The following is a 12967-nucleotide window of genomic DNA, read 5'->3' on the forward strand; positions in this document are numbered from 1 at the left end:
ACTGACAGTACTGTGACCAGTAACCCAGTAAATGGGGGCACAGAACAGTAAGATGCCTACTATAGGCAAGCCTATGGATATAATGAAAAAAAGAGAAGGTAGTAAAGCTCTTAAAAGAATTCATAAAGTACTCAAGAGAGCAGGATTTCCCCCAGAAGGGACATTAGACTTAGAGAAATGGTATGGGTTTTATTTGAATAATAAAGAATGGATAAAAAGGCTTGGCTATGAAGATCAGGTCAATGTGTGGATATGCTAAATGTATGTTTGATCCTGCGCAGCTGAATGAGTGAGATGTGCCCCTCCCTTATTCTGTGTAAAAGATTTCAGTGTGTTGAGATAAGAAGCACTCTGTTTTTTGTTATCTGACAATGTATGTAATGCTGATAAAATATGTCCGGAGTGCTGAGTGATAATGACATGTTGAGGCTAACTTGTATTTAGTCTAATGCTGGGACTTGTAGTTCCACAGCAGTAGGCTGTAAGGTATCAGCTGATTTATCTTTCTCTGTATGTGAGTTTTGTCTCCGTCTTACTTCGTGTGAGGGAGATCTGTGTTTGTCTGTCTTGTCTGTTTTTTTTTGTTTTTTTTTTACAAGAGACATGTTTCAAGGTTAAAGAAGTTGTACATTTTTGTAAATAATATAATGCCTGCCTGCTTAATTCTAAGCTTTTAAAGAGATGCATAACAAGTGTTGAAATGTTTTGGTCCGTCATTACACGATTCAGTGGACGGACAAGTTGGCTGGGGTCCAACAAGCCGTTTCTGTATTTGAACAAAATAATTTTGTTTCTGAAATTTGAGAAAAATAGCTTTCTCTTTAATGAAGTTGAGAATTGTGGGAGTGAGCCTTTACATGAAGATATATATTACAAGCTGTTTTTATCTGTGTGAAAATGGCGCTGATGAATGTTCTCAGAAATCAGGAGGGTTTGTTATGCCCATAAAGAAATGTTACGAGATAAAATGTCGTCTGTGAGCGAGAATTGTGAATATATATTTGTACTTTAAACATAGAAATCACAGAATCTGAAAATATGTGTGAATATTTGGTTTACAAAGAGATGATGAGAAAGTAGTGGCTTTGAACACTCGCCCAGGTCTCGTCACTTTGACATTCCCTGTTTGTGAGATTAGGGACTGCCCCTTTGAGGAAATCAGTTTTTCATTGTATGGAACGCATAGCGTCACAGTTAAGCTATAAAGAGAAACTTTTAAACAAGTGTCATATTAGCAGCTGTACAATGTGAATTAATAACAGTTACTGTAATTCCTAGTGAATAAATGTTAATCTCTATGCAAAAGTTTTTTTCTTCACAGAAGCTCTCCAGCTACAAAGCACCCTTTCAATCCAGATTGAATTTATCCAACTTCCAATGAATAGAAGTTTGCAATGTTTTGATCCACAGCTACAACAAACATAAGTAAAAACTAATCAAGAATTTAAAAACCGTAGACTCTGCTGAGTAATGATTACCTTGTTTTGGAAAGAGATATTAGAGTTGATGTGCTATTCGCATAGCAAATGCATGAACCAGATGGTTTTTCTGTATGTGCAGAAAGCAAAAGGTTTTTATTTTTATCCTCATAACAATTTTGAGTCAATCAGTGTTGTAAACGCATTCACTGCCATTATTTACTGTGCTATAATAGTAGTATACTGCAAGTCCTTCTTTGTATCGTGGGTATGGTAATGCATTGATGGGAATTCAATGTTTGTATGGAAATTAAAAAGATTTAAGACTTTATGAGCTATTATCTGTGTTTTTGCATTAGCATTTCTGGGTGATAGTAAGACATTTACACTCTCCACTGAGCAAAACCAAATGTTTAACCAATTTTAAGCTAAAGCAACTTCAGCACCAGCACTGGCTTTGCCAGATTGTGACAGAGCTACTCAAGCACACAAAGTTGAAGGCTTCACTCAAGATAATGCCCAACATCGCAGACTGTTTAAGACCAGATTCCTCAATGGCCTTTCTGAAACATATCGTCAACAATTGTTCCTTATAAGACCAGAAGTAGTAACAATGGAAAAGCAATCCATGCTCCAAGTCCTAGAAGGTATAGAAGACCGGGAAAAGGAGAAGCAGAGGAAAGTCAAAGACAAGTCCCAAACCGTTCATGTGGTCCAAGAAAATCAAGACTAGAAGGTTCGTACAGACACAAGAGGTGCACCTGAGCAACAAATAAAGGAAAAAGGAAATATGACTCTGGCAGAAATGAAAAAACAAGGAGTTTGTTTCTTTTGCAAACAAAGAGGCCACATGAAAAGAGATTGCATTAAGCATAAAAAAAGGCTGGAAAGAAGAAATCAACAAGCTACAGACCAACAACTGGCATAGGAAATTGGCACTCCATAGTACCTCCGGCTCACATATAACCAAACTCTGAAAGATGACTTAACTAAAGGCCTAATGAATATCATATTACCCAATGGTCAAGAACGTGAGTGTCTAATTGATACTTGAGCAAGCCACACTGTATTAAGAAAACAGGAGGTACCTCAACAACTATTAACAGAAATTGATTTACCTGCTACAGGCCTAGCAGGAAAAGAAGTAAAACTAACAGAAAGTAAACCAGTTACACTTTTAGTAGGTGAAGAGACAATTGAAGTACCAATACAATTTCTCACTTCCTCATCTTGTCCCTATAATTTGTTGGTAGCAGATGTACTTTCAAAGATACAAGCCAGCATCAAATACACCCCAACTGGAGTAAAACTCACAAGTCAACTCCCATCTCCAGTCCAAGAAGAGCTTACAGCAGCAATCTAGATGCTAGAGCAGATGAGCACATGTCACAAGGATAAGACTGTTAATCTACCAGATTGGCTGAACATAGTACCAAACAAGTTATGGTCCAAAGGAAAACACGATGTGGGCCCACTTAAAGTAAATCCTGTAAAACTGACACTAAAGCCAGGAACACATCCTGTCTCAATTAAACAGTACCCACTTGCTGCAGCTCAAACCAAAGCGATATCAGAACAAATACAAGAATATCTACAAATAGGGGTGTTAAGAAAATGTCGCTCTCCTTATTCTACACCCCTATTCCCAGTAAAGAAACAAGATGTTGGACAAGGGGGTGCAATACTGGATGGTTTATGACCTAAGAGATGTCAACAAAAGACTTCTGATCAACACTCCCATTGTACCCAACCCCCACACTTTGCTTAATCAGATACCGCCAAATGCAAAATGGTTTTCAGTAATTGACTTGGCAAATGCTTTCTTCTCAGTCCCAATCACAGAAGATAGTCAACTCCTTCTAGCCTTCACCCATGATGGAAACCAATATTGTTGGACAAGACTCTCTCAAGGAGGAGCCACCAGCCTATCAGAATTTTCAGAAGCAATGGCACTATTTCTACAAGGATGGAGGCCTATCAATCCAACTACTCAACTCATTCAATATGTAGATGATCTCATGGTGGCTGCGGAAGCTGAAGAAGAATGCAAAGCAGAAACACTGTCATTACTTTGTTTTCTGGCCGAACAAGACTGCAGAGTATCACCAAGCAAGTTGCAACTAGTACAGGAAAAAGTAATATTCTTAGGACATTGTATCTCTGCAGGAACCAGACATCTTACAACTGAAAGAGTTAAAGTTATACGAGACATGAAGACACCAAAAACAGTCAAAGAAATTAGAGCCTTTTTGGGACTCCTCGGATATTGCAGAGAGTGGATTCCCGCAGCTTCAATTCTTATGCAACCACTGTATGAATGCTTGAGGAAACAGGGAACAGAACCGCTCAATATAACTGAAATAGAGAATGCAGTGCAAGCCCTGAAACATGCCATCTCTACTGCACCAGCACTTGGACTACCAGACTATCTGAAGCCTTTCACATTGTTCTGCTATGAGCAGTCAGGACATGCTCTAGGAGTCCTCACACAGAAACATGGAACGAAACAAAGGCCACTGGCCTATTATTCTGCACAACTCGATCCAGTTATAAGAGGTTCTCCATCATGTATACAAGCAGTAGCAGCAGCAATACTGAAAGAAAAGGTAGCAGATATGGTATTGGACCATGCACTTATTATTCAAGTTCCACATGCAGTCACAGAAATTCTTAATCAAGCAAAAAAAAGACATTTATCTGCAGCTAGACTAACTAAATATGAGGTAGCCTTGCTCAGCGCCTCACATGAAACAATTACCAGATGCACAGTCCTCAATCCAGCAACCCTGCTCCCCATTGATGATTCAGAAGAGGGGAGTAAGGGGAGTCGCAAAGAAGATGAATCATCAGACAGGGGATATGAGGACCTGAGTGAAGTGTCTGAAGAAGAAACTGAAGAAACTGGAGAAATACACACACAAAAATTTTCACATGATTGTTTGGAACTTATGAAATTAGAGACTTCAGCTTTACATAATGTTACTGACACACCACTTTCAGATGCAACCCTAACTCTTTATGTAGATGGATCTAGATACTATGTGGATGGAGTTCCATATACAGGTTATGCCATCACAACTGAGGAAGAGGTGCTTGACTCAGGAACACTGTCTAATGGAACATCAGCACAAGAAGCAGAATTGATATCTCTAACTAAAGCTGGTGTATATGGAGAAGGACAAAAAGCCAATGTATATATTGATTCACGTTATGCCTGGGGAGTGGCGCATGACTTCGGTCCCATTTGGAAAAGCAGAGATTTCCAAGAATCAAATGGAAAATTCATCAAACATGCAAACTTGATTAATGAACTGTTTAGAGCATTGGAACTCCCTAAACAAGTGGGAATTATAAAGGTTCAAGCTCACACTAGAGAACAAACTCCAGAAGCAAGAGGAAATAACTTTGCAGATCAAGCAGCAAAAAAAGGCAGCCCTCCAACCAAAGAATACTACATTTCTTGTAGACTCAACAGAAGGTGACACAGACAAATTTCAATTCCCAGACCTACAAAGCCTTAAAGACTTTCAGAAACAAGCAACAAAGGAAGAAAAGAATAAGTGGGAAAAAGAAGGTGCACAGCTTGATGAGCAAGGAATATGGTCAAAAGAAAATAAATGGTGCCTACCAAGAGCCTTATACCCAGTAATGACTCAGATTGCACATGGACAAGTACATCATTCCAAAGAGGCAATGACTAATAGGGTATGGAAAAATTGGATTGCCCCTGGATTTAACTGTGCGGACACAAACTATGTGGCAGCTTGCTGGATATGTGGAATACACAATCCAGGGCAAAGAGTAAAGACCCCAAAGGCTTTCTATCCCTTTCAGATCGACTATATACAACTTCCTAAATGTGGTACCTACGAGTATGTGTTAGAAGGAAAAGCTACTGCTAAAAATACAGCAAAGAAATTAATCTCAGAAGTCATCTATAGATATGGCATACCTGAAGTTATTGAATCAGATAGAGGTACAACCTTTACAGAAGAGATAATGAAGCATGTAATGAAGAACTTGGGAGTATCACAAGCTTTTCACACTCCTTATAGGCCACCAGCAGGTGGGAGGGTAGAAAGGCTTAATGGTGACATTAAATTGAAACTACAGAAAATGATGCAAGAAACTAAAAAGACTTGGTTAGAATATTTACCAATAGTTCTGTTTAACATTAGAACTACACTTATGAAGAGACACAGGTTTAGCACCAAATGAGATACTGTTTGGCACAGCACACAGAACAGGCTGTTATTTTCCATAGCAACTACAGCATGTAGGTGGTGATTTGTTGAACTATGTTGCCTTATTACAGAAACAACTAACTGAAATACATGGTCAAATGTTCTCCTTCATTCCAGACCCTAATTTTGATACAGGTACCCATAAACTGCTATCTGGGGACTGGGTGGTCATAAGAAAGCACATCAGGAGACGTCTTGAACCCAGATATAAGGGTCCTTATCAAGTCCTGTTGATGACTCCCATGGCAGTGAAAGTACAGGAAAAAGACACCTGGATTCACGCATCACACTGCAAAGTCTTCAAATCAGGGGAGTTTTGTTCTGATAAATAGAAATGACTGTCTTATGGTATTGATATGTCTTACCAGAATATTTCTGCCTGAAGTAGGGGTCAAGGCCTCCCTAACCCAGTATGAAACAGACAGATAAGTGACAAATTGCCTATGTCACTGTGAGAAACAGAAGGGGAAGGAGTGCTCAACAATTTGCACTCATAGGAGAATAAACTTTGAAAATGCCTTAGTGAATACATAACCTCATTGGCAAAGTTGTCAGCAATGATTCATTTTGAATATTGGGAATATTGCCATTAGTAGCAAAGGGTTTGGCAATCCAGCTCATTGTATATGTGGTAGAGAAAATTGTTATATGGCTGATTAAGAAATTACTAACACTTGATTGTTGTTCCTGCAGGAAAAATAATGAGCTTCCAGAACCAGTAATGATCACAGAAATTTCTACAAGTTTAATGTCTGAGACAAACAGTGAACATTATCAGCAATGGTCAACAATCAAACCAAAAACCTGCACAGTCTGCAACAAGAGATTGACAGTGACCATCGAGAAACCAGAATGAAAATTGATGTCCTATTCATTAGTGGGACATATTTGTTAATGAATCTTATTCCATATAGAAAGCAATGAATATCTTGATTCATCCATTGATACTAATTCTTCTTGTACTAACTATAATGATTATATGGAACTGCTACTTAACATGTAATACAAGAAAGCTTTTGAATAGATATCAGCAAAGTATTACCCTCTATGCACCGAGATAAAACATTAAGTAGGGAAAAAAAAGTTATGGTGATAAAGTACCAGAGATATGTGCTTAATGAGTTCTTGTTCTAATCATATGGGGTCCTTATGATACCATATGTTTAAATGTAGGTACTAACTGTCTTCCGCTGAGTATCGCCATGACTGATAGGTAGAGGTTAATAGTTGATATTTAATCAAAGAGGGGAATGTTAGAGTGGAATTGTATGATTATTGATTTAATATCTATCATGTGCTAAGCTTTAGATGCTAATATGTTATGCTATGACTTTAAGAGAAATTAAGCAGATATTATTTTCAGTTTAAAAAGACAACTTATTCAAGGTTGGCCACGCAGCGCCATGTTCCCATCAATGAAAACATTCCAAGAACATGTAGCAACATTCTTGATAAGATAAAACCCAAGGACTCAAAGATGGGGGCAGCACAAGGATATTGGCAAAAAGCCTGGAAAGAGATAACACACAAAGAAGAAAGAGTTGTTTGATCTTTGATGTAAAACTGAAATATATATATTGTTAATTGATTTTCTCTCATTATTTTACTGTCTTATAATTGGTTGTTCAGAATCTATACCCCTAGACTTGCATGTATAAAAATAAGCGCTGAAGTGGTCTCAAATTGGAACAGAATAAAGCTGCTCAGCATTATATCATACAGGTGTTGAGTATTTTCTGTTCACCAGTCGACTGAAAACAAAGAAAGATCTGACTGACATTGAAGGTGCTTGATAGAAGTATCGGTGAACCCCGATACCCCAACAATCCCAAAACAACAGGGAAATCAGTAGGTTCAGCACAGAATTCTGTACGTGAATCGGACCCTCCAATAAAATGAATAGTGAAGGAAGGGAGAAGTAAGAGCTCAGAAAATTATCATTTCAAACTCATTTGATACTTAAAAGCGAAATAGGTTTCAATCCTTACTTGCTGGGTCTATGTACAGCTCCATTCTTTCAAACCACATGTCAGAATTAAAAAAAAAAGAAAACAAAACTGATTGGACAAGTTGGAGGCCAGCACAGACCCAACAAACTAATATAAATTTACCATTATTAAATCATTATTTAAAGTTATATGCTGGCCATTAATATTTAGTTTTCATCTGTACTGGGAAACTTGACAGTGGCAATTAGAGTAATTAAATAAATAGTTATAAGCAGGTCTAATATTTATTTGTTCTGATGACAATCGGTGCATCTAGCTGTGAATACTAAACGCTTGTTGAACTATGCAGCAGTTTGGTGCAATCTTCAATATGTAACATTAATTTATTCATTTACCTGACAGTGTTTAGCAATCACCCAATTGGCAGGAATAACTCAATTTCTGGATTATCAGCCAGCCAGCATTTAAATATCCAAAATATAAAGTAAAAATGGTGGTCTGGACCAACTAAGTAGTTTTTACTTTTTCATTTTCTGCAGCACACAATATACCAGGCAGGAACATAAGCAGCGCACAAGTAGGACTGCCAGATTACGGACCGGATTCATTAAGAAAGTGAGGCAAAAAAAGTAGTATGTTTTCTCCTTGACAAATCATGTTACAATGCAAGGGGTGCTAATTAGTTTATTATTTGGCACCTAAGAAAAATACTGGCTGTTTTTTCATGCAGCAAGCAATTACTGATCTAGGAGATGCCCTACCCTAAGCCTTCTGTTTGCACACTTTTCACAAATGGTGTCATTGTAGAATGTGCAAAAGCCAGCTAGATTATTGCTGTTCCCCAAACCAAAAAATCCAGGCTGGTGAGTTATGCAAATCCTTCTGACTACAATGTTTGTTTGCTGCATGCAAAAGGTGTTGCAATCTCTGAACTCAAAAGCAAATGTATAAAGTTTTTTTTTTTGTTGCTTGCAGATACTGCAAACCCCTACTTATTTCAAATGTTTTTTTGCAAATGTGTAAAACTGTTTATTACAAAATCTTTGCTGCAAATCTGTGGAGTTTATTGGTGATTCATACTTTACACACAAAGCAGGTGTATGAAATGGATTGATGGTGGTTTGTTGTGAACTATAAGTGACATACAGCCTTTTCCACAAACAGGTCTGTTTAATTTATACTTGGGGAAGTACTATGCTCTCAAGAGCATGACAGATGAAGACCCCTACTTACACACAAAGCAGGTGTATGAAATGGATTGATGGTGGTTTGTTGTGAACTATAAGTGACATACAGCCTTTTCCACAAACAGGTCTGTTTAATTTATACTTGGGGAAGCAAAGTTTAATTTTCCTTCACACCAAAATAGCAATATGGAGGAACTCTTGAGGGCTCTGGTGAATGTGACCACTAGGCAGCAGGAACAGCACAGAGGATTACTAGCTGTAGCTGCTAAACATCAAGCACAGCAGGCCCAAATGCTACAGGTTGCAGAGGCCCAGATAGAGAATACCAAGCTCTTGTGTAAAGAGCTAGCACAAATGAAGCAGGTGCATGATGTGTCTAAGGTGCCTGTCTTGCAGAAAATGACCGCCTCAGATGATGTGGAGGCACATCTCTTAGCTTTTGAGAAAGTCGCCATAAGACTAAAATGGCCGCCAGGAAGTTGGGCGGAGAAGCTGATGCCATATTTGAGCGGTGAAGCTCAGCGTGCTTATGTTGATCTATCTGACGAGCAGGCTGCTGTCTATCAGAATGTAAAGGCTAAAATCTTGGCCCGGATAGGTGTGACTGGTGCGGGGAAAGCTCAGTGCTACTATGACTGACGTTATCTCCCAGGAAAATTGGTTCACTCACAGATGGCTTATCTCTCTAAAGGGATAGAGTTGGTTGCAGCCAAATACCAATACACCTGGCCGCATGGTGGAGATACAGGCAATTGACCATTGTGTCCGTAGGCTGGAAAGGAGCTTACAGAGATGGGTGCTACAAGCGGATCCACAATCTTATGAGGAACTTGCTATGGTGATAGACCATTTCTCAGCACTGCAACGTATGCCTAAGGCTCCAGATGAGATACCAAAGCTATTGCTCAAGTCAAAGTGGACACCACGGAAAGAAAGAAAAGTTTCTCCACCTGTTTGTTTTGAATGTAATGAACCTGGGCACTTACATGTTAAATGTTCAAAGCAACAGGGACCAATGAACTGTACTATGGCTCGGCCGAGGTCAGCCCTTCCTAGTTGCTGCGCTATGTCTTCCTCCTTCATCATTCCGAGTGACTGTCCTGGTGAATAGGCGTGCTGTTTCGACCCTGGTGGATTCGTGAAGCAAGTTGACATTAGTCTCCAGTTCTTTGGTTCCAAAAGAGGTACATAAAATGAAAGTGCTGTGCATTCATGGAGCTACTGCAGAGTACAAGAAGACTCTACTTTCAATTACCCTAACAGGCAAAACATTTGAGGTAATGGCTACTATAGTCCCAAAACTACCGTACCCACTTTTCCTGGGGCAAGACTTTCCCATGTTTCAGGAGGTTCTTAGAGACCGGATCCGACTGGACATATCGGCAACTGACACACCAGCCGGAAGTCCAATCTTAAAGGAACCTGTCCAACTTTCACTGGGCTCGGGAAAAGAGACAACAGAACTGTTGCCTATGAATGCTGAATACAGGTCCATGACCACTACTCGTCCGAAGTCTCACCCAAGGAAACAAAAGGGGAAACTGAGCCAATCATTTACCAGTGACACTGTCATGGAGACTTTGGGGTCAGCAGAGGACGCTGACAACTGGTTCCCAGTTCCAAGATTAATTTCATTGCAGGACTTTTCTAGGGATCAACATAATGATACTAACCTAGAAACTACATTTAGATCTGTGGTAAAAGTTAACGATGTGGTGAAAGCTGCCAGGCCAGCAGAATGTGTACCGTATTTCTTTATTAAAGAGGATTTGTTGTAAAGGGCGGGGGTTGTTCAGGGAAGGAAAGTTGAACAGTTGGTAATACTGCAGGTACACGTGCCTTTACTATTGGAAACTGCACATACACATCTTTGTGGGGGTCATTTAGGAGAGGATAAGATTCGGAAAAGAGTTTTACTACGCTATTACAGGCGGGGAATACATAGGGCTGTAAAAAGCTATTGCTTATCCTGCCCAGAGTGTAAAAATACCTTTCCAAAACCTGACTACAAGGCCCCACTCTTGTATAGAAAGAAGAGATATAGAATCCGCCAGTTGGATAAAAGTCAAAAACCACAAGTTAAATATGTCGCTTTTCTAAAAACCTGGCATGAGGATACACCGCTGAGAGGGCCTAGACTAGGAGCTAAACTTAAATCTGCAGATGCCGACTTCCATAAAAATGCACCTCCTGCAGTTTTCACTTCACTGTGGTTGATGAAGCCAAAGAATATATGTTCGTTATATTTACAACAAGAAGTTGTCCGTGTTGCTGGATGCTCTTGCAGCACGTAATGTCAGAAGGTAACAAAAGTGCTACAAGAAGGGCACTTTTTTGACAAGTGGTGTCATTGTGGGAGTGCCTTGGACAGCCAACGCACAGCTGTCCACCCAACCTCCTGACGCAAAAGATGGTGATTGGAAAATGTTGAATGCCACTGTCACACACCAAACTGTGTATTAAGCTGCCAGTTACAAAGGAGAGATAGCTGGATTGCTGAGAAAGCAAATATTTTTTCTATTGAGATAAATATATGAGCAATGTTACTGGAACTGTGCAGTGTATTTTAAAAATTGCTGAGCACTGTAGTGCCACACCTTGGTTGTTCTCTGAACTGTGAGTTGGGTGTGGTCCTCAGAAGTCTGCTGTTTACCTGTGTGTGCAGGATAAAGAACCTGTTTGTCCTCCTAACTACCTGTGGAAAGTGCTGGATATGTGTAAAGTTGGATGTTTAAAAGCTGCAAATAGAAACAAAAGTAATTGCGGCCAGCATAAATTTTATTACTGCAGCCAAGATGGGCTATAAAACGAATATAATGTGTCAGAAAGAAAAAGTACAAACAGGTGTGACTGAAATTGATTTCCAGCAGAGTGAATTTGAAAAATTGCATGGTAGTTTGCAGAATGGAAAATAAGTTGAAGAATCTCATGCTATCTGTGCAAGCCTGGTGTTACCTGGGTCAGACTATGTGGGCAGGAAACAATATAATTGTTTGGAGAAAACTACTGTAGATTATATAGGCATGGCAAAGTATAACCGCATGGAGAGGACTTTTAGAGAAAAATCTCCTGGCTGGAGAAAGAGTTGAGGGAATCAAACCAGCCTTGTGCTGAAAAGGTGAAAATCCAAGAAGCTATTTCTGAGTCCCTGAGAAGTGAATTGCAAGAGTTGTTTGAAGCAAAAGAAAGAGCAGTAGAAGCTCTTACAGACATAGTAGCGGAGAAAGACATAGATATTGCTGCATTGAAAGAAGAGCTTGTCAAGGCTCAGTCCGAGGTCACTCTCAGCACTGTTCAGCCCAAGGTCGCCCAGCACTGTTAAGCCTGTGGTACCACATAGCGTTGTCCGGTCCGTGGAACCTCATAGAGATGTCCAGTTAGGGATGCTTTGTGGTGTCGCTATTGCTCAAGGTCCATCTATGAAGTTGTGTAACAGAAGGTGTTTCATGTATGGGACACCTTAAAGCCGACGGAAAAAAACTCTATAAATAGGATCGGAAAGAGTTCCGCTGTGAGCGGGTCCAACTGGACATGCCGGCAACTGAAATACTGGTCTGGAGCCCAGTTTTAACGGATCTACCAGGAACTCACAGCATGTAGATCCCGGTCGTGGGGACTTGCTATTCCAGAATGCTGTCCTGGGGGACACGGTAAAACTGCCACAAAAGCATCACTGTTTTAGCAAGCCTGGACAGACTAAATTGGCAGTGGCTGGTGTCATCTCGGATGTGCCCATCTCAGTTGCTGGTGAGAGGATAGACTGGTCTAAGTATCCAGAGTTCTTTAGTGTGACGAACTTGGCATGAGACCAGAACAATAATGGGACTTTACAACATGCATTTAAATTGGTTAATAATGTTGATCCTGTTGTGGAACCTGTCAACTGTATGCTAAAATTCGTTGTAAAAGAAAATGTTTTACTTCGTATTGCTACTGTGAAGGGGAGGAGAGTAGAACAGTCTGTGGTTCCAGGAGTTCATGTTCCCATAGTGTTGGTGGCTACACACACAGAGGTGGGTGGACACTTAGGGGAAGGGAGAACAAGGGAACATGTTCTGTGCAGGTTTTATTGGCCTGGGGTCTACTTAGCCATTAAGAGGTTCTGTAAGCTTGTGCGGTGTCCAAGAAAATCTACCCAAATGTCACAGTACAGCCACAATTGGAAAGGG

The 12967-nt window shown here is 39.9% G+C and overlaps 1 long non-coding RNA gene across 1 annotated transcript; it reads left to right on the top strand.

Moving 5' to 3' along the window:
* Window positions 1-1252: 1252 nt before the first annotated feature.
* On the top strand, window positions 1253-7379 carry LOC142158571 (uncharacterized). Its single transcript, XR_012692796.1, has 2 exons — window positions 1253-1425; window positions 5780-7379. It is a non-coding gene; the product is annotated as an uncharacterized LOC142158571 (long non-coding RNA).
* Window positions 7380-12967: the final 5588 nt, after the last annotated feature.

This window comes from Mixophyes fleayi, chromosome 5, assembly GCF_038048845.1.
Source record: "Mixophyes fleayi isolate aMixFle1 chromosome 5, aMixFle1.hap1, whole genome shotgun sequence".
Classification (NCBI taxonomy): Eukaryota; Metazoa; Chordata; class Amphibia; order Anura; family Limnodynastidae; genus Mixophyes; species Mixophyes fleayi.